Source organism: Triturus cristatus, chromosome 4_2 (assembly GCF_964204655.1).
Source record: "Triturus cristatus chromosome 4_2, aTriCri1.1, whole genome shotgun sequence".
In the NCBI taxonomy this organism is placed as follows: domain Eukaryota; kingdom Metazoa; phylum Chordata; class Amphibia; order Caudata; family Salamandridae; genus Triturus; species Triturus cristatus.
This window is the reverse complement of record NC_140586.1, coordinates 280055603-280080731: the sequence shown is the minus strand read 5'-3', so window position 1 is coordinate 280080731 and position 25129 is coordinate 280055603. Positions and strand designations below refer to the sequence as shown.

Here is a 25129-nt window from a genome sequence, read left to right as displayed (position 1 = left end):
TGAGAAAATAGCCTTTAAATCAATATATATATCTGAGCCAGCTTACGGTACGCTTACCGTAAGCTTACCGTACGCGTACGGTGGCGTGCGCGAGCGCGATTTTGATTGGCTGTTACATCTAAGTAAACATTCGAATCGGTCGAAACCAGGAAGCGGCGGCCGCCATTTTCTCTCTCGCACTCTGAGGGGGGGGCTGTAAACAAAGGCAAAAAACATATAAAGGGGCTGTTTAGACAGCGCCCATGCACATAGCCATGTTAGTTGAGTCCTCAAAGATCCCCCAAGGCCAAAAACGGTAAATTTTTATTTTTTGAAAATTTCGCCGATTACGCTTACCGTACGCGTACGGTGCGCTTACGCTAAAAATTTTAATAAAAAAAAAAACACTCTCTGTGCATGGCATATTATTGTCATCACTTTCAAATGAAATTTAACAGATTACCTATCACAAGGAAGCGCATAATATGTCCTCCATGTGCGCACGGTGCGTAACGTGGGCACGCGGTGCGCGTAGCGCACTGCGTGCCCACCTTGCGTGTACGGCACTAACTGCGTAAAGTGGGCGCGCGGTGCGCGAAGCGCACCGCGTGCTCACTGTGCACGCACAGTGCGCGAAGCGCACCGTGCGCGCACGGAACGAACTGCGTTAAGTGGGCGTGCACGCCACGAATGGCGTAAAGTAACTTAGCATTTAAAAAAACGTACAAATTCACTGAAAAAACCATAGGTTTCACACACGTTATAGTTAGGAATTAGCATTTAAAAAACCTTGCAAATTCACTGAAAAAACCATAGGTTTCAGACATGTTATAGTTAGCGGAAATTTTACTGATAAAAAACCAATGAAATTCCCCCGTTATAGTTAGTGCAGGCAACTATAACTCACGCGACCGCAATCTTCTGCTGATGACATATGTGTCTTTATGAAAAAAAAATATTTGTAATATATGTATAGCTAAAAATTTATGGAAGAAGACATGGGCAAATAAGTGTCTAAATACAGTATTAGCATCAGCAGAGGATTGCGGTCGCGTGAGTTATAGTTGCCTGCACTAACTATAACGGGGGAATTTCATTGGTTTTTTATCAGTAAAATTTCCGCTAACTATAACATGTCTGAAACCTATGGTTTTTTCAGTGAATATATATATATATATATATATATATATATAGAGAGAGAGAGAAATAGATATAGATATATACATGTCTTCTTCCATCTGGAGTAGGGGTTTGTTTGGAAATCTATATCTATCTATCTATCTATCTATCTATCTATCTATCTATCTATCTATCTATCTATCTATCTATCTATCTATCTATCTATCTATCTATCTATCTATCTATCTATCTATCTATCTATCTATCTATATATATATATATATAAATATATATATATACAAATCCAAACGAAAGTATAATGCGCACTCAGGAGAGATAATCTCACCAGGTTTTTATTCCTTCGTTACTCGTTTCAACACATGATGGTGTCTTGCTCACACATCGCCACAATCTTAGGCAGAGGAAGTCATGGACACACCCAAAATTAACCTGTGCTCACCCTATGATACCTTGGAACAGAGCAGTCAAGCTTAACTTAAAAGGCAATGTGTAAAGTAGTTGTGCAAAACCTAAAACAGAAAAACACTGAAAACACCACACAAAGATAATCCCATCTGGTTAGAAAAATAGAACTTAATGTAATGAACAAAACTAGACCAAAATGACAAAAATCCATCTTGTCACGCTTGACCGGTTCAAATCTGAAAAGTCAGGCCGACCACGATGGTGTGCGGTCAGTGCGCATGCACACACACACGCGTGCGCATGACACACACACACAGAAACACACACCCCCCCAAAGTTTACTGGAATGTTATAGTTAGGAAATGGAATTAAAAAAACCAAAGGTTACAAGGACATTATAGTTAGGTTCAGATTTACAACACACAAAACCATAGAAATTCATCAGTTATAGTTATAGTTCTCTCAAGTAACTATAACTTGTGCCCTAAGGTATCTCGCGCCTTCACAATGCACCGTTTTCTCATCAATAATTTCACTGCAAATGTTGCAGCGATATTATCAATGATGTCATAGAAGATGCCAAGAATAATGTAATATGTGGGGTAATTAGCGGTGTATGGTGAGGGCACTAGCCATAGTTACCTTAGGCTTACGGCATGAGTTACTTGAGATAATTTTAACTATAACTATGGTTTTGTGTGTGTAAAATCTGAACCTTACTATAATGTCCCTGTAACCTTTGGTTTTTAGTGGATTTCTAATGTTTTTAAATTCTGTTTCCTAACAATAACTTCCCTTTAATCTTTAGTTTTCTAAGTGAATTTCTTCTGGTTTTTAGTGCTATCGCTGCTCCACGAATGTAGTTGTGTGCAAGGTTTTTAATCCACAAACGAAGAAAAACACATCCACACATTTCGGCTCTTACACGCCTTTGTCCTGACTTTGATTGTCAGTTTCACAGTTCAGATATACAAAAAATCAGTGCCAACGTTATAGTAAACAAAGAAAACAGACTAAGTCCATATGGGCACAGATTACCATCATCTTGAAAGGGCTTTATACACATAATATGTTTGGCAGCACTACGAATGTAGCGTTCATATTAATGTATTGGCTGTAAACATGCTATCATAGACATTTCAGTAATCATATGTAAAGCCCCCAACGGTAGTCTATCAAAAGTATTTATTGTTCAAGACAGCATTTCAAGTTGTTAAGATTTTTTAAGGGTTTCAATATCTGCGCCATGTTGGTACGGCAGCATGCAACATTTCTTGTAATGGATATTGGCCAAGTGGGCTGACCATATTCCGCTGTGTACATGCCAATCTTTCAGGACCCAGCAATCAAAGGTTTAAAAGAACAAATTCACATGCGTATGTTTCATGACAGCATATTTACTTTCATACATCCGTTGGTAGACCTGGCACCATTGGCGTAGGTCTCCCTTCTATTTTTGTCACTATTTGTCTCCTTCGTGGTTGCTGGCATTAGACGCTATGGGCGCTGTGCCACTGCCATTCAGTGACACAGCGCAAATGCTCCTTATTATAAATTAACTGTGTGAAGTAGCATAGTCTTAGTAGTGCCAAGGTATGCTTGAGCTTCAAACATTAACGTGCATCTGGTAGTGGTGATTGTCTTTATATTCTGAGTGTGCAACTACCGCTTTTGGAAAGCAGGTATCTTTCTGTCTAAACCTTCCTGTGTGTTTTCTTGGTACGTGTATTGACCGTCTGGTTTAAAGGGCCAGGGTAGGCTGAGGCCGACCTGGGTCGAATGGAGGAATCTGCCATTGGAGTATGTGGAGGGGTGACCACTTTGATCTGAGCAGGGCTGTGCCCGGCAAGATGAATGATGGCTCCACCTCCCACTGGGCGTCTGATGGTGGGCCCCTTCTCCCTGAAAGGGAGGATGCCGCCTCGTAAATAAAGTGACCCAAGTCGACACCAAACTGGTTCTGGTCGGGTCGAGTGATTTGTGACTTTCTCGAGAACAAAGACTTTTGAGGTATAAAGATCTGAGAAGAAACCCCTTTGTGGTGTGTAACTTTGGGATGTCAAGACGAACCTCTGTCCGTGTAACAAGAGGAAAAGGACTTTGAAACTTTCATCCATATACTCAAGCAACTACCCAAGGGCCTGGTTTGAGCTAGCCTCCTGCCGAAGTCTCAGAGACATTAGACTTCATTTGTCAGCAGTCCGGATTCCTCATGAAGGGAATCCTACTTGCAGGTGAGTCCTCTGTCGAGAAATCCAGGGTCTCTGGTTCAACTGTGGGGAACGCCGCATTTGACTTGCTACGGAAGCTATTGCTATCGCCATTGTGGGTCGCTGCAGCTGAGGAGCTGTGCCGCTGAGTGCCCGCATTTGACTTGCTAAGGAAACTATTGCTATCGCCATTGTGGGCCGCTGCAGATGAGGAGCTGTGCCGCTGGGTGCCCGCATCTGTCTTGCTACGGAAACCATTGCTATCGCCATTGTGGGCCGCTACAGCAGAGGAACTGTGCTGCTGAGTGCTCGCCTTTGCCTTGCTATGGAATCCACTGTTGTAGCCGTTGTGGGCCGCTGCAGCTGAGGAGCTGTGCCGCTGAGTGCCCGCATCTGCCTTGCTACGAAAACCATTACTATCGCCATTGTGGGCCGCTACAGCTGAGGAGCTGTGCCGCTGAGTTCCTGCCTTGGCCTTGCTACGAAAACCATTGCTATCGCTAGTGTGGGCCGCTGCCGCTGAAGGGCTGTGCTGCCGAGGGCCCACATTGGTCCTACCAAGAGGATACTATGGGAGTCAGTGCTATCGCTATTGTGGGCCGCTGCAGCCGAGGAGCTGTGCCGCTGTAGGCCAGCACTGGCTTTGATGCGATTTTTGGGCCGCCGCTGCTGAGGAGCTGTGCCCACCCTTGTTTTGCTACAGAGACCATCGCTATCGTGGGTCGCTGCAGCTGAAGAGCTGTGCCGCTGAGTACCCACGCTAGCCCCTACGTCACAAACCTTGCCATCTTCTGCGTGTGCCGCTGGGCGCCACCTTCCAACCCGGTCCTAGGATTAGCCTGAGTGCATGCCGCGGACTGCTGCAGCCGAGGAGCTGTGGCCGCTGTGAGTCTGCCTGACATCCCGCACCTTCCCCATGAAGCTGTGCGCTGTGCCCCCTTTACATCCCAGGTACATTGTGCATTACTGAGCCACCTAGGCCCCAATCTCAAACTAAGCTCGTTCCACCCACACGCACGAGTTCTTCCGTTACCCCTGAATGAATCTGTAATTCCGTGCATTGTGGTCCTGTGAGCGTTTCTCCGTTTCGTACTTGACTCATATAAAGATAACTATTTTTCTATACTTGCTTGTGGTGTCTGTTTTGTAGCGTCTTTCCAGCGTTATTGTGTATGGTCATAAATGCTTCACACACTGCCTCTGAGATAGGCCTATCTGCTCGTGCTACGTTACCACAGGGTTGAGCAGGGGTTATCAAAGGGTGTAGCCCTCTCACTCTGACTTAGGAAGAAGGGTCACTATTTGACACCGGCACCAGCCGCTGCCAACTGGAGGCCCCCAGTTCTAAAATCCATGTTATATGAGAAAGACAAAGTACAAAGCATCAATGGTTGTTTGGTGTATCAAGGTACACAACACTTCTTACAAGGCATCCTGCCCCAGTGGGGTGACCATGTTCCGGTATGCACATATTTTTCTCCCATTGTGACACCCAGCAATCAAAGGTTAGAAAACAAAATCATACAGCACCTTTCTCTGTGTCACAAATAAGGCTAAGAAAGCTAGACACCAAAGTATAATTGTAAGATAAAGTAAAGAAAAGATAAGGTGAGTACAGGGTGGTATGAAGACCTAGTAGGCTCCAGCCAATCAGTTAGTTCATTACCAGTCAGATATAACCATGCCTTCGATGACTAACCATCCAAATCATAATTTCTAACCATAAACAGTCTTGCTGGCTCCAAAAGGTATGAGAAGAAGGTAGTGATTGTCCATAAATAATGGTGATATACTGTCTATCTTCCTAGCTGTGCCTCCAGACTTTATCTCTGTAAAAGACATACACAAAAACATTAAAGTTAAAAGGATATACCAGTGATGATCTAAAAGAAAGTTGCAAAGCTTATCAAGGGAGTCAGAGGTGGAGTTACATCTTCTTTTCAATATACAGGCTGAACATTTCCTTACTTGTTATCTCCAGGATGTACCTGTGTTCCAACCTCCTGAATTCCATCTCTCTGTCTCCTCCTCTCAATTCCTTGGACTACAATCAATGGTACTGTAGCTGGGTAATTTATGGTTATGATGTACCAACTAAAAATGAAAGGCTACCGGATAATTAATATCCACGTTTTTGATAGCCTGCAAGTGCTTCAAAAGACGTTTGTGTACCAGCAGAATTGTGCTGCTGATTTACACTTTGAGGCATGGGCAGTGCATGGCATAAACCACATATTTAGTTTTGCAGTGTAAGATCGTTCTGATCTTGAAAGTTTTGTGAAAAGGTGTGTGCAATTGTTTAATATTCAAAAGATTAATGCACGCTTTAGATTTAAGGCATTTCTTAAAAGCCTGGACTGGGTTTCAGCCATTGTTTTTTGGCTGTAGTTACTTCGGTTTTGACCAGAAAATCCCTCATAGAATGGCCTTTCTAAAAGTAATCTGTTGTCTGGTTGTCATGCTGGCCCCTATCACAGGGTCACTCTTGATAAGGTGCCAGTGCTTGGTAAATGCTTTTCTCATGTTTAGATGTCTGCCAAGATATGTGGTGATAAATCTAATGTTCTGCTCTTTATTGGGGTTATTTTTCCTCTTCCTCATGCTAAAGAGGACTTCCTGTATTTTGTAGTTGGATGGTCTGTTTTTAGCTGTGTTGAGTGTCGTCTCTGTGTATGCTTGGGGCTGCTACCTACAGATCATCTCCTGTTAAATGGCCTTGAAGTTATCCTGAGCAATAGCTCCCCAATGAGATACTGTTTTTGAGGGCTATAGGATGAAAGCTTCTAGCATGTAGTGTGCTATTTCCTGCTGTAGGCCTCCTGTACACTGTGGTCGTGAGTTTACAGTCCTACACTACAATTCTAACAACTAGGAAGCTTATGTGGGTGCGACTAAACTGACTTGTGAAGAGCAAGTTCAAACAGGTAGAATCAATTATACAAACTGGTTAGCTGAGGCATCATCCCTCTTCTAAAGTAAAAACAAGTCATTGATATATCTGACCCACAGCAAGAGCTTATTGATCCATTCTGTCACCTCATGCCTGTCGAGTACCTGCTCCTCCCACCAGCCAATATGCTAAATGGCAAAGCAGGGGCGAAGCAGGTACCCATTGTAGTACCCCTCGTCTGCTGAAATAGTTCACCATTGAACAGAAATATATTCTTGCTCAGGCACCATTCAATCAGTTGTAATAACATAGTGCTGTGTGTATAGAATTTGAGCAGTTTAGCTCTCAAGAAATGTTGTAGTGCCCTTAGGCCATCTTGGTGTTGGATACTGGTGTAGGGTGAGAAGACATCGCTGCTCATCATTAACATTTCCTACTCCCACATCACATTGAATTCTGTCATATCTTTAATACACAAAACACTCTCAATGGCTGGTGTAATGGGTCTTCCCGTGGTTGTGCATGGTTTTTGTGAATCTTGGAAATAAGATAAAACACAGGCAATCTAGGGTCTCTTGTTTTCAGAAACTTATACTTGTCCCAGTTCAATAAGTCTGCCGCCCTCCATTCAGTTAGTTGAATAAAGAATTCATCCTTCACTTTCACATACTAAGATCTAGATATTCTAGTGTAACAGTGTGTATCATTGAGTTGGGAGTAGGCCTCCTCCATGAACAAGCTCTTGCTCCACAGTCCTACATTCCCCCTTTCTTAGAGGCATGCACCACACAGTTGTCTCTTGCATTCTATTTCTGTATCACTTGTCTAAACTTGGCATTTTGAATCTCCACATTTCTTTTGCCTTTTATAGACAATGATTGCATTTTTCTCAATTTAGTAATCATGAGTTCTGAAAAAACAGCAATATTATCATGCATAGATGGTGGGATAAATTTGCATCTGGGTCTGAAGTCAGTGTTGCCCCCTTCATCAGCAAATACATTTAGCATCATTTGGGTATCACCCATTATTCAGACTGCTTCTTCTGACTCCCCCTCTATCTACTTTGGAGACCTGTCAATTGTCGAAAGGGTGTCCTCTTTGTAGCCAACTGTATAGGCTTCGGTTTGATTCTGAGGAATTCCTTCAGCCTTAGTTTCCATACACATGTGTCTGTGCATAATCGAAGCCAGAGACAGGACAAAAAGAGAGACCAAGGTCAAGCACTTCCTCATCATCTGGGGACAAGTGTAAGTCAGGTAGATTGATTACCATATTCCTTTGGTAAGTTACTTTTTGTTGCTGCAGGTTACTTGCCCCCTTAAATCCAAGTTTGCTCCTTTTCCCTTGCCCCCCTCACCTTTGTTTCCCGCTCCTTTTGGTTGATTTTGTTGTTTCCATGGTCTGTGGTGTTGGAGCACCTGTCTATCAGTAAAATATGGAACCCATCCTGGACGAATGTGCTAGTTCCATCTTTGCCTCTGCCACCATTCTGGTACCCTTCCGGTTTGGATCCAGTGTCCAAGCTGAAATCAGTGATACTTCTTTCCTTAGCTGGTTGACCTCACCAAACCTCTGCCTATGCATATTTTCAAAGCGTCAGGCGAAGGTGAAGATCTGCCCTCTCTGATAGTCTAGTTTGTCTCACTGGAACTTTTGCGCTTTTCTCTGTTTTATTGCCTCTTCATGTTTAACCATACCTATTTCCAATTTTATTCTAAGAAGGGCAACATGTTCCATATTTTCTTCTTTGCTTAATTGGTTATTAAGCATCTTCATCTGTTCCATCATAGCATCTTTTTCAATTTCTGCATATTTAATAAGTATGTGTATCATGTTCATGGAACTTTGGTTGTTCATTCCTACCCACATTTGAAAACGATTGGAAAATGATACATTGATTTCCATTCGAAGGGTAAAAAGTCCTATCCTGAGAGGAAATTCAACCCTTACTTTTTTAGAGGGTCCTTTTCCATAAAGCCTTATTACAAAATGCACTACATGTCTATTTTACTTAAAAAGCTTTTCGAAACAGTTTTAAATTACTTTTAGTTGTAATTGTGAGCTTTAGTGAACGTTTTAGTTGAGTACTATATAAAGCAAAGTTGGATAGTTGCAAATAACTGAGTTTTTTAGGTGAGGTAAATAGAAAGGTCCTCTTGTTCAGTGTTTTCCCCTTTAAAAGAGTAGATCTCAGCTATTTATCCTGTTAGCCATCTCAGTGTCATATACCAGTCACTACTGTGAAGTAACTGCCTGTCAGTCAGTCTGTTAAATCGATGTGCCTGGCATTATTTAAACGCCATACAATGGCAAAGTATTCTCTTAACATGGCAGCCCATGTTTCACTCTCCATGACCTCCTAGTATTAAAGGCTGGGAGGTAGTTAACTGATTTCCTGTAGCCATCTTCCCTACACTGTACTCTAGTACTGTACACTGGTGCAAGAGAGACGCAAACAGGGCCATAAACATGGCCCTATGTATGTGCACAGTCACAGAGGGGTTAGTATTATCTTATGGGCAGTACAATTGTATTTTGCTGGGTCAAAATGGGAGGACTCATTTGTGTACGCAGACAGAAATAGCGAATACATTAAAAGATGGCATCTTTGTGGCAGTGAGCTGATCAGTAAATGGTGAGCTTGCAAAGTTGCCTTTGAAGCCACGTTGGAGCCACTCTGACTATGAATAATTAGTAAGTAGGCAACTCATTTGAATTGAGCTGATGTCTACATTCGTACAAGTGGGTTGGTCCCAAGTTAGCTTTTGCTACTATGTAGTTTAGGAGCTTGAAATTCAAGCAATCCCTTGCTACAATTTCCCATATAATTTCAAGAAATATACCACCACATTGAGCTATATTGAGGAATCCTACCTACTTAAGAGCTACCTGAGCCCTCGCTGGGCAGACAAGTATTCCAGGTAAGGTCTGCAATCCACAATGCCTTCTGTTCATTGTTAAAGCAATGGTTCTCTCTTGCTTACCCAGATGCCTTGAAACCCAATGAGCAGAGAATTGTATATGTGACGCTTATCCCCTTTAGTCAATAACGGTCACAAGGATTAACAAAAAAATGTCCTTATGAATTCCTAAAAGTCTGAGCCTGTTGTCTAAAAGTGCTGTGCCCAACACAGACTGAAAGCTAGAAGTTGGCATAAGACAGGCCCCAGCAATGGCAGCCCCAGTGCTATGCGCTGACGTTTGGATCTGAAGTGCCATCAAACAGACTCAAGAGAGGTGTTGTGACTTTGATGCTCCTTGGAGCGTATTTGTGACTGTATATCGGAATTCACAGAAGCACATAAAGGTGATCAACTGAACTAAAGAGGAATCTAATTGATTAAGAACCCGACCTCTTTAGTCCTCGGAGCTAAAAATCAATTGCATTTGAAAGATATACTTTTTTTCCAATTATCTCAATCAGGCATTGTCCAAGCTGATTCTAATGTTGAGTCTGCTTCTTCCTCATCTGCAGGATGCAGCCACTCAAAGGGACTCAGCTCTGTGTCTCAAAGGGCTACTACAAAGAAGAAGTGCTAAAGAAAGACAGTCAGCATGGCGGGCAATGTGGCTGACAACAAGCACTAGTGAATAGCTTCCAATCCCCCAATCGGAATAGTTCATCATCCTATTTTCCAGCCACAGTTAGAGCATCTGCAGCATGATTCCTGCACCCTCCTGGAGTTAGCGAACTGAGTTTGGTGCCACAAACAGGGAGCCGCTGGACTGCAGCACCATTCCCACCTGGCATGCCCCTGCCGTGAATTGGCATGGAGACAAGTTGGCGACTCCTGATGCGGCAGGCCAATTGGCATAGAGAGAAGGAAATCTGTGAGCCTCACCCAGTCAGGTGGGGACACAGGGACTCTGATGGTGCAGAGGCCTGACACCGAAAGCGGTGGGCGGCCCTGTTCATTGCCTTTAGGGCCTGCTGGCGACAAGATGGTGGTCAGCCTCATGGCATGAAGGAACGTGGCTTGGTGACCTCCCCAACAGATGGAAAGAGACACCGGAGCATCGATTGGATGGCTGCCTCCTACAAGAGAAGGCAGGGGCACCCTGGGGGATGAACGGCCCCCCAAACAACTGACACCCGGTGAGGAGATGCCTGGGCGGCAACTCCTGCTGCAGAGGCAGTGGAAGGGAGTCGCTGAGCACTGTGCTGGTGGCAGCGGTGGTTGCTGAGTTTGCAGATCTTCGCTGATAGTCACAACCCGGTGAGGTCCCTGAGAGTGGGGAAAGGAGTCAATGTGATGGAGTGATGTTTATGGAAAAGGGGGGTCACTTTCTGCCCCCCCCCCGACCTGTGGAGACACAGCTGCTCGGGGTCCAGCACCAGAGGAGCACTCATTTTTGCTAGGTCCCAGCAAAAACTCCAAAGCTATTTCCTTGTTTGCCGTGAGGAAGGTGGCACCAGCATTTCGGTGCGTTCACCGAAACGCGCGTCGGCGCTTCCACGGGGTCCACTCAAGCCCTAGTTCTTTTATTTGAACATGTACCCTTTAGCACAGTATTGAATGTTCATATGCTTTTGCCTATATATTGATCAACGAGGCAGTGTTTTGGACCCCTAGTTTGGCTAGTTGCATTTTTATGAGTAGATGTATGATGTGTGTTTTTATGGTGTGATATGATACCGGTATAAGTTTGTGTGCTTGTGTGCGCTTGATTGTGATTGGGACCTATTCATAATTGTTATTTGTGTTTTGTTTCATGGTATTGTATGTTATTCTCACAAATTACCGAAAATGTCATTTTTTGAATCCCTTTCTCTGAAATTGACTAAAGTAAAAAATAAAATATTAATGAATCTTTCTTTGACTATTTGCTGAAAGTTCTTTGAAACTGCTGTCTTGTAGGTCTAGTTTAAGTGTCAGTATACCAATGACATGATACACTGTACATTTTGAAACACATAGGTAGAGTATCTTCTTTTCTCTTTGATTCTCCTTTTCCCCTGAGTCTCTACCTACATCCTTCCTGCAGGGGTTCCCCTTGTTATATTGGTTGTCTTTTCCCGGCCCGGTTTGCCGTGGGGTTTTTTCCTTGGACATGAGATCCTTTTGCTTACGTTCTCACTAGAAATTTGAGTCCTTACTCCCAGTGTTTAGTTTATCACCCTTTTCTCAGCAACCGTTCCCACTTTTCCTTCATAATTTTTTCCGCTCTTGCTTCGTTTGATTCCGTATCCGAATGATATACTCTATGGAACTTAGTGGCCTATTTGACTAGACTTGAAGAAAGAAATTCTGATATTATTTAGGCTTTTCATCTTCCCCATCCAGTCTTTTGGCCTCCTCTCCTAGCACGCCCCCCCCCTTCTCTGATCCAACTCCATGGATAGCATTAAGTCTTTTGGATTCACGGACGAGGACTTTGCCCACCTTTTAGGACCAGCCACAGAGGGGGACCGACCTTTCACCCTATCTAGGGGCCCCAATGAAGAATGGACTAAACTCTTTAACTTAAAGAAAAAGACCAAGCGCACAGAGTCGCATGCCAAGTTCATGCTCGAATATTTAAAGGCTGGCGCCATTCCAATTGGCCTGCGAGTAAGGAACATCCCGGGTCTATTTGTCGAAATCAGACATTTCCTGGAAAAGTGGTCCCTCATTTCTAATAGATGCTCTAGGGACTGGATGATTTTGATAATAGAAACAGGTAGAGAGGTCATCGAGTTATTGAATAAGGAAATTTGCGAACTTGAGGATAAACTTAAGCAAACACATAGTGTAGAAGAAGCCAAGAATAATATCTCCTCAAGAGGAAAACAGAAAAACTGAGAAAGGACATTAGAAACTTCTCCCAAGAACGTGTATATCCATTCCTAACTGAGAATTTTTACACCAACAACACAGAAAACACCGCTAATAATACCTATTCATCCTGGGGGCATAAGAGAGTCATCACTTTTTCTGACACCACAGATTCAGATAGTGAGGGACCCTCATATAGCAACCCACAACACAGACAGGCTACAGACAGAGTGATACCGGAAAATCGTTTTTTAGGCAATCGTCGGGGCAACTTTCGCCCCAGGTATCAGAATCGCTTCCAAAACCAACCTCTGAATTCCCAATTCAGGGGGCAATATCAGTACTCAGCCTTGAATCCACAGTACAGAAGCCAATACCAGGAACAAGCTCCTCCTCAGAGATACATTCAAACTCGCCAACGACAGTATTGGAGGACATAAACAGAATTCCTGTTTTCAATCTATCATCTCAATCTATGGACTGCTCGACTGTATACCTGCTCTCTAAAGGCTTATCCTTTGTACCATCTGTTGGAATTAACAAATTTGAACTCCTCAGAGACCTCCACACCTTCTTTCGCAAAGTTAGACTGAGAAAGTACTTTGCCGACAGGAATTCCAATACAGAAATTAACAATTTATCAGGTTTTAAACCACCTTCAACCTTTACACCAGGACTTGATATGGTTGGCATGGAGGTGAGCCTTTTTGAAAAAGCTGTCCTTAATAAGATTCAGAAGGCGATAAATGTTGTTCCAACCCCTGCACACAACATCTCTAAAGAAGAAAATGCAGCTTTTAAATCCCTCAGCAACAACTATGACCTTACGGTCAAACCCTGTGACAAGGGAGGGGGTATCGTCATTTTCGACAGTAAAAACTACAAAGAAAAAATGCTGGATCTTCTTGGATCCCCAAGACATTATTTAAAAATCACTTCAAACCCAGAACCTAGGGTTAAACGTAGGATTTTGTACGAGGTTGAACAAGCAGTCAATAGAGAGGAAATTTGCACCCAAGAAGCGCAATTCCTTACTCCCACACATACCAGGATTCCTATTATCTATGGGATTCCCAAAACACACAAAGATCAGGCCAATCCCCCTTTGAGACCCATTGTCTCCACAATAGGCTCTGCCACGGAACCACTATCAAAATATATCGATACATTTTTACAACCTATGGTGGAATCCCTACACTCATACGTGAAGGACACGGGTCACTTTATCTCAAAGTTAGAAGGATTGCAATACAACCCTCAACAGGAAATTCTAGTTACCCTAGATGTTGAATCCTTACATTCTAATATTCCCCAAACAGAAGCTTGCAGCGTTGTGACCAATATTATCGAAAAAGATCAAACTTTACACAATGGCAGATTCCTGACACGATGTCTGGAAATAGTTCTAGAAGAAAACTTCTTTGAATACGATGGCAGCTATTACAAACAGGTTCAGGGAGTCAGCATGGGGGCAGCCTGTGCCCCCAGTGTCGCCTGCTTGTATATGGGACATTTCGAGCAATGTAACATCTACAATGAAATAGCCCCCTTTTTCGAAAACGTACGCCACTGGTCACAGTACATAGATGATATTTTCTTCATTTGGACTGGTGACCAATTGTCCCTTGATGAATACATCGAATGGATCAACTCAGCTGATGTCAACCTTAGATTTACTGCGCATACGAGCACAACCAAATTAGAATTCCTTGACGTTTGGGTTGAACATCGGGAATCCAAACTTTGTTTTTCCCTCTATACCAAACCTACAGCCAGGAACACACTCCTCCACTTTAACAGTTTCCATCCGAGGAGTCAAAAGGATGGAATACCTTTCAGCCAATTCCTCCGTTTGCGCAGAAATTGCACTACCATCAATGACCACTTGCTTCATGCTGAAACTATGAAAGAAAAATTCATCCAAAGGGGCTACCCCCGCAGGATGGTAAGGAGTGCTCTTAAGAGAGCCCGATTCTACAATCGCGACTCCATGTTTCAACCTAAAACACGGAACCAGCCGGACAAACTAGTCTGCGTCACAAAACATTCTGTGATGAACAATAAAATCAGACAAATTGTGAACTCACAATGGCACCTGTTAAATCTAGAGCCAGAAACAACTCCCATTCCCAGACCCCTTTTTGCATTCCGTAGGAACAAAAACTTGAGAAACTGGATAGTTAGAGCGAAACAACCTGAATCAAGAGGCTGGATACAAAAATCTATCGAGGGGACTGTCCCCATCAATGGCAATCACAGATGTGGCACGTGCCATGCATGTTCTAATGCAATAGTCGGCAACAATATTTGTATCAATGACTACAACATTAATATGAAAGATATGACCAACTGCAGGACGTCTAACTGCATTTATGCCATCCAATGCCCATGTCCCCTCACCTATGTAGGCGAGACTGCCAGAGAAGTAAGGATTCGGATAGGTGAGCACAAGTCGAACATCAGACGAACTAAACATGGAGCCCCCTTAGTAGACCATTGGGTTGCAATGGGACATTCTGAAACTGACCTTCGCTGGAAGATCTTAGAAAAGATTCGCCAACAAAGAGGCACTGACAGCAATAATGTCCGTAAGAAGCTAGAAGTATACTGGATTTTTGTCCTTAAATCTAAGGACAAGGGACTCAATGAATCCCTTCCATGGGAAAACGCCATTCTTTAAGTCCCAATATTTTTCAGCTGCCATGTGTTGTCATAAGGCATAAGATCCTTTCCACTTTCAGTCACCATGCCCTGAGCACTGTAGAGCACACTTACATTTAAATGCGATCTCTTTTGTTCCTGTTCTCTTTTTTCCCCCCTTTTTACATCTACAACTCCCTGGCAGCCATTGTTTAAGAACTGCTGTCTATTCTCATTATTATCTATTTAAGCGATACGAATCTTTCCGCTTATGTCTATTTTTCTGAAGCTATATCTGATACCTCCGCAATTATTCTATCATTTGGATTTACTGTCTTCTTTTTATGATGATTAGGTCCTGTTCTTGGCCCTGTTCCTTTGTATAGATGCCGACATTTATTTTATCTTCCATTCCGTAGTTTCCGTTGTTTAGATCAGCTCTCGCCCTTGCGTTTACTTTTGATTGGATACCATGTTTCCCAGATTCCTATTAATACGACCGTGAGACCTTTCTTCCTCCTAAGCCACAGACTTGCTCTACTCCTCGGCCCTTTAAATTTGGACACGCCCTCCCTCCCCCTTTTTCGTGTTACGACCGTGCATTGGCCTATTTAAATGGCCCTTTAAGCACTCTGGGTGTTCACCGGACCGGTCGTTTACTTTGATTCTCCCGTCCCTGAGGACTTTACATCTCTCTCGGAGTCCCGCGCATTGACGGTGTGCTCTTTCGTGTGACATGCGCGCTACCAGGTACATATTTCAGACACTGTGTCTCCCCTCGATAGCCTTTTAGTTGTTTTTTCCTCTGTCTCCTTAATAATTGGTCTTTATTTATTTATTCTCTTCAGGCACTCACATCAATGCCTCGCCGAAATCCTCCGTAGACAACCCAATGTTGCCCTTGCAATTTTTCTCTATCGAGATATAAATCCCCGTTCTCTCAGGTACGGACCCATTACACTGCATACAACAAAGACCTGTTCACACTGTGAACCAGTATTTCATACATCCGGATTATTGGCCATAAACATTAGGCCCTCATTTGTAGCTTGCGATTCTGTCGTCTAAGCTATTCTACGGTGTGGTTCTTTAAAAAGAAGATAGAGACAGATTGCCTACGAGGAATGTCAATTTGACTGTTTATGTATAATAACCTTATGTCTCCCACCCCCAAATGTGGTGAAAAAAGAGTGAACAGGAGTGTTGGTGCCTCACGGTAGCGCCACCAAGGAGGGTTTAGCAGGATGGTACTCGCCTGCTACCTCAATTTCTCATCATCAGCTACCAACACTCCAACAGCAAGAAATTGTGCATGAAGCTAGTGATGAACTAAATGGGTGCTAGGATGTGTTTTGAATAAAGAAGAAAAGAAGCTGTGCTAGAAATATGTGCACCGTCTCAAAGAACCCCCTAAGTGATATATATTAATATCAGAGAAAGAGCTAAATCACACTGGCTTGCATACTTTATTCTCAGCTGCGTGAAAGCTCGTATGTTAAAATGCCGACATGTTTCGTTACCATCGGACACACTCACGGTAACTTCTTCAGGGCTTGGGGTCTGTTCATTTATCCCTGCACCTTTGTTTGTCGTTTAAAAACAATTCTGTGGGAGACAAAAGAGAACATACACACACACAACAACATGGCTAGGTTGGTAACCTGTTAAAATAGGGCAAGTCTCGTATGTAGTCTTGAAGACCCCCCCATAAGGCATATATTTACCAGGATGTAGCCCAACATGGGCATACCTTTACCCTTGGGACCTTGCGGCTCTGTGTGCGCGTTCAAGGCATCCCTTGTACCACTCCAAACGTGAGTCTGTAATGTATAACACATGATGAGAAATGTAAGCTGGTTCTCATTTTTATATCTCATTCATGGGTACAAACTGATCTATCCCCTTCCCATCTCAAGCGATGCCTCCACATCTCAGAAAATCATTTTTGATCAGTGCCTTACTTTCAACATCACCCTTTAAAATAGTTCCCTTCCAAATTGCCAACCTTCTCCCCACTACCTCGTTGTAAACCACATCCAAATCTCCACTACTTAGCCTGTCTCAAGTTCAATTCTCCCAGACTCACACCATCTGTCACCACTCACCGTGTAACTGTTCGTAACTGGCGTTGACTCAGCCCAGGAACAACACGATCGTTACACGGCGCTCTTTAAGAGCGTAATCACGCGTACCATGTGACTGTACTGCGCTGACAAGGGAGCTCATCAATGAAAATGGAGCGCCATTTTGGAATGGGCGAATAAAAGTTCGGCTCACTATGACAATATACGTTATTATTGGTTTACTCCGTATTATAGTAGCCTAGCCCTTCCATTGCACGAGTTATATGTCATCTATTAAATCTGTTTTTCGTCCTGTGGTGATGTGAATGCTCGATGTGGTATGAAAAGGGGGCTCTGTGTGATGTAAAAAGTGCCATTTAACTATGCTACGCTAATGAAGGAGCTCGAAAAAGCGGAGCGCCATTTTGGAATGGGCAAATCAAGGCTCGCCGTGAGGCTCTACATTGATGTTAATTTACTCAATATTCCTCCCGTTTAGCCCTTCCATTATACCAGTTTAGTGTCATTTACTCAGTCTGCCCCTTATAATGTTCGATGTAGTATTTAAAGGAGAGACTCAGTATGACACAAAAAGTGCAGTGACCATTTTCCAATGGGGAATGTCTTATTATGCTTGTCTGCACATAATGGCATGTTTACTTTGCCGAGTATCCAAGGTGATGTACTTCCTAGGTTACTCCTGTAGGTGTATTTACAAATGTTAATCCCTCCCAATTGCGGATAAGGTGTATCGAGGCTCCGATAATCAATAGTCAAGGTTTGAGTATACTAAAATGGCGTTACTGGCACCATTGATTCATTTATGCCAAGTACTGCATGTATACTCCTTACCCTGTTGGTATAGCCTCTGTGTTCTATTGAGCGATCATGCAATCACCTTACTCCATTCTATAAGGTCATTCAATCCATCCTGGTCCACTCCCTCTTGATAAATCCACCGTGCTTCCCTGTTATTTAGTCTGGATTCAATACTGTATTGATCACCTGTGACTTTTTCAAGGACTACCCAGCGCACTTCTTGCGCAGTATGTTTTTGCATTTGAAAATGTTGCACCAATTTGGTGCTCAATTTTCCTGCACGGAGTGTGCTCAGATGTTCCTGTATTCTTGTTTTTACCTTCCTGGTGGTAAGGCCGATGTAGTGGAGCTCACAGGGGCATGTCAATCTGTATATTACATGCGAGGTATTACAGTTGCTGAATTTATTTAGAAACCAGGTCTTGTTGTTTTTAAGAGTAACACTTTTGGTTGGTGATGTAAATACGCACACGGAGCAATTACCACATGGGTAATGCCCGGAAGGGATATTGGTTTCACGTGGACTGATTTTGGGTCTAGTGTGGACCAGCCGGTCCCGAATGTTTGCAGACCTTTTAAATGCGAAACGAGGAGGGGGCATCTGCATATTGGTGGTACTGAGGAGATGCCAATGCTTCCGGATGATTTGCCTGATTTTCGTGGACAGTGGTCCAAAAGTAGTGACCACTGGGATGCATTCTCCTTTCTCCTTCTTGGTCTTTTCCAACAGGGCTGCACGGGGGGTGTTATATGCCCGTTTTTTAGCCTGTCGTATGACCTTCCTTGGGTAAGCTCGATCCTGTAGCTTAGTGGCCAGGATGTTTGATTGTGTGGAGTATTCCTGTGTGGTGGTACAGTTTCGGCGGTATCTCAGAAACTGTCCCACAGGTAGGTTGTCCCGAAGGGCCCTCGGGTGATAGGAGCTATAGTGTAGGAGAGAATTTCTGTCCGTTGGTTTATGATGGACCGTGGTCACCAACCTGTCACCCTCAGCTAGGATATCTAAGTCCAAATAGACTGCTCTGGTTTTGCTTACTTCCCAGGTGAACTTTAAGCACTCATCCAAACCATTGAGCCAAGCGAGGAATTCATTTAATTCTTCCTCGGTCCCCTCCCATATGCAAAGTATATCATCTATGTATCTCTTCCAGAGGACAATGTTCCTCTGGAAGAGATTAGTGTCTGTATTGATGTAGTAAGCTTCGAACTGGCCCACATAAATGCAGGCCAGACTGGGGGCGAATGTAGCCCCCATCGAAGTCCCCGACACTTGGAGATATATCTGTTCTTTACAAGAGAAGAAGTTTTGGGTCAATGCAATTTCTATGCATTGAAGGACAAAGGTCTGGGGGCAATCATAAAACCATTCAGAGTCCCTCAGGGCACGCGCCGCTGCCACCAGCGTGGCCTCCTGAGGGATGCTGGTATACAGCGACTCTATGTCGATGGTAATTAGAAATTGGTTTACTGGGTTGTAAGAAACATTCTCCAGAATTCTCAATATGTCCGTGGTGTCCTGGACATATGAGGGTTGGGTGATGACACATTCCCTGAGAAAATAGTCTGCAAACTGGGATAGAGGTTCTAGTAGTGACTGGATGCCGGAGACGATAGGTCCCATTACACACCTACTAAAAAGGCTTTTCCTAAGCTCCTGTTTTATTTATAAAAAAATGTTTTTATCTTTCTCTATGTTTGTCTTTATCCTTATCTTTATTTACATTTATTATTATTTTATTTTATTTTACTATTACTTGTTATTTGGCTTTCCAGCCTCATCTGGGATCCAAACCTAACTATTACACCGCCGAAATCCCATGATCAAAAAGATTTGACTCTGACGGCGAGTCTTCAACTTCCTTAACAGGTGATACTTCTATCTCGCTCTATCCTTCACTATTTCTGATTGCATTTGGATGGTTTAACGTTTAATGGATGGTATTATTCGTTCTTTTTCGGCGCCAGCACGCCTTGGATTGTTTCCCTTTTTGTGCTTGTTTCCTTTCGAAGCAATTGCTCAGGTTACGAGCCTTTCTTTTCATCTCTCACTGCTGCCTCCGGCAGTTAACGATACAAAATTAGCCATTTCACTACTTGCTGTTTTTGTTCTTTTTTTTTTTTTCGATCTTTTGTGTTTATATTAACTATGCATGAAAGATGGCTACGTCATTCTTTTCTAGCTCGAGCCTTTATTTTAAAACCTGTATGTTTATCCAGCAGACTCTATCTAAGCAAACGATCGATTTGACCTCCGTTTTCGTTCGAGGCCAGAGCGGTCTCGCCTGTGTCCTCATTTGGACTTACTTGCCACGCCTAGATTTCTCACAGGTGAGCAGAAAAACGTCCCCATTGTTTGTTAACCCATCTCTCCCCGTCTCTATTCTCCCCCCTTTTTCCCTCCTAAAACCCCCCCCTTTTTTCCCTACCCCCTCCTTGTGTAGCCATATGTATAAGAAATTTGATATCCACTATGTACATAGTTTTCTATTCTTCTTCCCCTTAGTCTTCACCATTTCATTACTGGTATAGGACTCGCCAGTGTTTACGTTTTCTCAATAATTTCTCCATTTGGATTTATTGTATTTTATTTATGATGTTCAACACTTATGACTAATGACCATAGCCTGTTTAGTTTCCTGTTAAGACAAATGATGTTATTGAATCACATTTGGATTGCTTTTTTGATTTGTCTTCTCATTTTTGCTAAGTCCCAGCAAAAACTCCAAAGCTATTTCCTTGTTTGCCCTGAGGAAGGTGGCACCAGCATTTCGGTGCGTTCACCGAAACGCACGTCGGCGCTTCCACGGGGTCCACTCAAGCCCTAGTTCTTTTATTTGAACATGTACCCTTTAGCACAGTATTGAATGTTCATATGCTTTTGCCTATATATTGATCAACGAGGCAGTGTTTTGGACCCCTAGTTTGGCTAGTTGCATTTTTATGAGTAGATGTATGATGTGTGTTTTTATGGTGTGATATGATACCGGTATAAGTTTGTGCGCTTGATTGTGATTGGGACCTATTCATAATTGTTATTTGTGTTTTGTTTCATGTTATTGTATGTTCTCACAAATTACCGAAAATTTCATTTTTTGAATCCCTTTTTCTGAAATTGACTAAAGTAAAAAATAAAATATTAATGAATCTTTCTTTGACTATGTGCTGAAAGTTCTTTGAAACTGCTGTCTTGTAGGTCTAGTTTAAGTGTCAGTATACCAATGACATGATACACTGTACATTTTGAAACACAAAGGTAGAGTATCTTCTTTTCTCTTTAATAAATTGACATGTGTCTGTGCATAATCGAAGCCAGAGACAGGACAAAAAGAGAGACCAAGGTCAAGCACTTCCTCATCATCTGGAGACAAGTGTAAGTCAGTTAGATTGATTACCATATTCCTTTGGTAAGTTACTTTTTGTTGCTGCAGGTTACTTGACCCCTTAAATCCAAGTTTGCTCCTTTTCCCTTGCCCCCCTCACCTTTGTTTCCCGCTCCTTTTGGTTGATTTTGTTGTTTCCATGGTCTGTGGTGTTGGAGCACCTGTCTATCAGTAAAATATGGAACCCATCCTGGACGAATGTGCTAGTTCCATCTTTGCCTCTGCCACCATTCTGGTACCCTTCCAGTTTGGATCCAGTGTCCAAGCTGAAATCAGCGATACTTCTTTCCTTAGCTGGTTGACCTCACCAAACCTCTGCCTATGCATATTTTCAAAGCGTCAGGCGAAGGTGAAGATCTGCCCTCTCTGATAGTCTAGTTTGTCTCACTGGAACTTTTGCGCTTTTCTCTGTTTTATTGCCTCTTCATGTTTAACCATACCTATTTCCAATTTTATTCTAAGAAGGGCAACATGTTCCATATTTTCTTCTTTGCTTAATTGGTTATTAAGCATCTTCATCTGTTCCATCATAGCATCTTTTTCAATTTCTGCATATTTAATAAGTATGTGTATCATGTTCATGGAACTTCGGTTGTTCATTCCTACCCACATTTGAAAACGATTGGATAATGATGCATTGATTTCCATTCGAACGGTAAAAAGTCCTATCCTGATAGGAAATTCAACCCTTACTTTTTTAGAGGGTCCTTTTCCATAAAGCCTCATTACAAAATGCACTACATGTCTATTTTACTTAAAAAGCTTTTCGAAACAGTTTTAATTTACTTTTAGTTGTAATTGTGAGCTTTATTGAAGGTTTTAGTTGAGTACTATATAAAGCAAAGTTGGATAGTTGCAAATAACTGAGTTTTTTAGGTGAGGTAAATAGAAAGGTCCTCTTCAGTGTTTTCCCCTTTAAAAGAGTAGATCTCAGCTATTTATCGTGTTAGCCATCTCAGTGTCATATACCAGTCACTACTGTGAAGCAACTGCCTGTCAGTCAGTCTGTTAAATCGATGTGCCTGGCATTATTTAAACGCCATACAATGGCAAAGTATTCTCTTAACATGGCAGCCCATGTTTCACTCTCCATGACCTCTTAGTATTAAAGGCTGGGGGGTAGTTAACTGATTTCCTGTAGCCATCTTCCCTACACTGTACTCTAGTACTGTACACTGGTGCAAGAGAGACGCAAACAGGGCCATAAACATGGCCCTATGTATGTGCACAGTCACAGATGGGTTAGTATTATCTTATGGGCAGTACAATTGTATTTTGCTGGGTCAAAATAGGAGGACTCATTTGTGTACGCAGACAGAAATAGCAAATACATTAAAAGATGGCATCTTTGTGGCAGTGAGCTGATCAGTAAATGGAAGTAAACCAATAGGGTGTGCTGACAAATGCTGAGCTTGCAAAGTTGCCTTTGAAGCTACGTTGGAGCCACTCTGACTATGAATAATTAGTAAGTAGGCAACTCATTTGAATTGAGCTGATGTCCACATTCGTACAAGTGGGTTGGTCCCAAGTTAGCTTTTTGCTACTATGTAGTTTAGGAGCTTGAAATTCAAGCAATCCTTTGCTATGATTTCCCATATAATTTCTCAAGAAATATACCACCACATTGAGCTATATTGAGGAATCCTGCCTACTTAAGAGCTACCTGAGCCCCTGCTGGGCAGACAAGTATTCCAGGTAAGGTCTGCAAACCACAATGCCTTCTGTTCATTATTGAAGCAATGGTGCTCTCTTGCGTACCCAGATGCCTTGAAACCCAATGAGCAGAGAATGATATATGTGACGCTTATACCCTTTAGTCAAGAACGGTCACAATGATTAACAAAAATGTTTCCTTATGAATTCCTGAAAGTCTGAGCCTGTTGTCTAAAAGTGCTGTGCCCAACACAGACTGAAAGCTAGAAGTTGGCATAAGACAGGCCCCAGCAATGGCAGCCCCAGTGCTATGCGCTGACGTTTGGATCTGAAGTGCCATCAAACAGACTCAAGAGAGGTGTTGTGACTTTGATGCTCCTTGGTCCGTATTTGTGACTGTATTTCAGAATTCACAAAAGCACATAAAGGTGATCAACTGAACTTAAGAGGAATCTAATGGATTAAGAACCCGGCCTCTTTAGTCCTCGGGGCTAAAAATCAATTGCATTTGAAAAATATACTTTTTTTCTAATTCTCTCAATGAGGCATTGTCCAAGCTGATTCTAATGTTGAGTCTGCTTCATCCTCATCTGCAGGATGCAGCCACTCAAAGGGACCCAGCTCTGTGTCTCAAAGGGCTACTACAAAGAAGAAGTGCTAAAGAAAGACAGTCAGCATGGCGGGCAAGGTGGCTGACAACAAGCACTAGTGAATAGCTTCCAATCCCCCAATCGGAATAGTTCATCATCCTATTTTCCAGCCACAGTTAGAGCATCTGCAGTATGATTCCTGCACCCTCCTGGAGTTAGCGAACTGAGTTTAGTGCCACAAACAGGGAGCCGCTGGACTGCAGCACCATTCCCACCTGGCATGCCCCTGCCGTGAATTGGCATGGAGACAAGTTAGCGATTCCTGATGCGGCAGGCCAATTGGCACAGAGAGAAGGAAATCTGTGAGCCTCTCCCAGTCAGGTGGGGACACAGGGACTCTGATGGTGCAGAGGCCTGACACCGAAAGCGGTGGGCGGCCCTGTTCATTGCCTGAAGGGCCTGCTGGCGACAAGATGGTGGTCAGCCTCATGGCATGAAGGAACGTGGCTTGGTGACCTCCCCAACAGATGGGAAGAGACACCGGAGCATTGACTGGATGGCTGCCTCCTACAAGAGAAGGCAGGGGCACCCTGGGGGATGAACGGCCCCCCAAACAACTGACACCCGGTGAGGAGATGCCTGGGCGGCAACTCCTGGTGCAGAGGCGGTGGGAGGGAGTCGCTGAGCACTGTGCTGAGAGTGGGGAAAGGAGTCAATGTGATGGAGTGATGTTGACAGAAATGGGGGGTCACTTTCTGCCCCCCGACCTGTGGAGACACAGCTGCTCGGGGTCCAGCACCAGAGGAAACAAAGGCCAAACATGGCATGGCCTGGTAGTGGGCAACACACCCCACAGAGAACTTCTGGTACCTGCACCACCACATTGGATTAGAGACTAGCAGGTCCTTGCAACAAGTAGGTCCAGAGAGCAGGGCACTCCTCTGGCTGCTCTGTTGACACCCACAGGCTGACTGCTTGATAGGACTCCTGCCACATCAAAGTGCTCAACGTGGGGTAGGCAGAACACAGTGGGAGCACAACAGGCCAAAAGTGACTAATTTACAGCCTCTGGGGGGTGGGGAATGAGGCTTTCGATATCTGAGTGCAGGGTAACACCACAGAAACAGCAAAGTCCCACATGGGACAAAATCCTAGTGGCAATAGAAAACTCCGGATCCACATTGGAGGCCAAAATAGACATTATCTCCCATGATGTCAACCTCTTTAGAGTGGACCTGCAAAAGTTTGCAGTGTGATCACTGGAGATGAAAGACCATTTGACAACATCAGTAAGAAGTTAAAAACCTAAAACTCTAACTGAGACCGCCCGACAGATGGAGGATTGAACTGAGGATGTAGAGGGCATGTCACAGCATGTTAACCTGCACTTCTGGGTCTCCTAAAAGTGCAGAGAGGATGGCCCAGGATATATTCCTAAAGAGTTGGATCAAGACCACACTCTGTTCCGTGGGTCTGTCCTTCATGTTTGTGGTAGAGAGAGAGCATATGGGGCTGGTCCCCCTTCCTCAACCATGCTAGCTTGAAACCAGTGGTGCAGTGACACTAGTCCCAGGTTGTTTGTTTCCGGTCCAGGGAAAACC

At 43.4% G+C, this 25129-nt stretch overlaps 1 long non-coding RNA gene across 1 annotated transcript; it reads left to right on the top strand.

Annotated features, from left to right (window-relative positions):
• The first annotated feature begins 15677 nt into the window (after positions 1–15677).
• LOC146833633 (uncharacterized) lies at positions 15678–20180 on the top strand. The gene is made up of 4 exons (XR_014960259.1): positions 15678–15773; positions 15872–15967; positions 19679–19772; positions 20126–20180. It is a non-coding gene; the product is annotated as an uncharacterized LOC146833633 (long non-coding RNA).
• The last annotated feature ends 4949 nt before the right edge of the window (positions 20181–25129 follow it).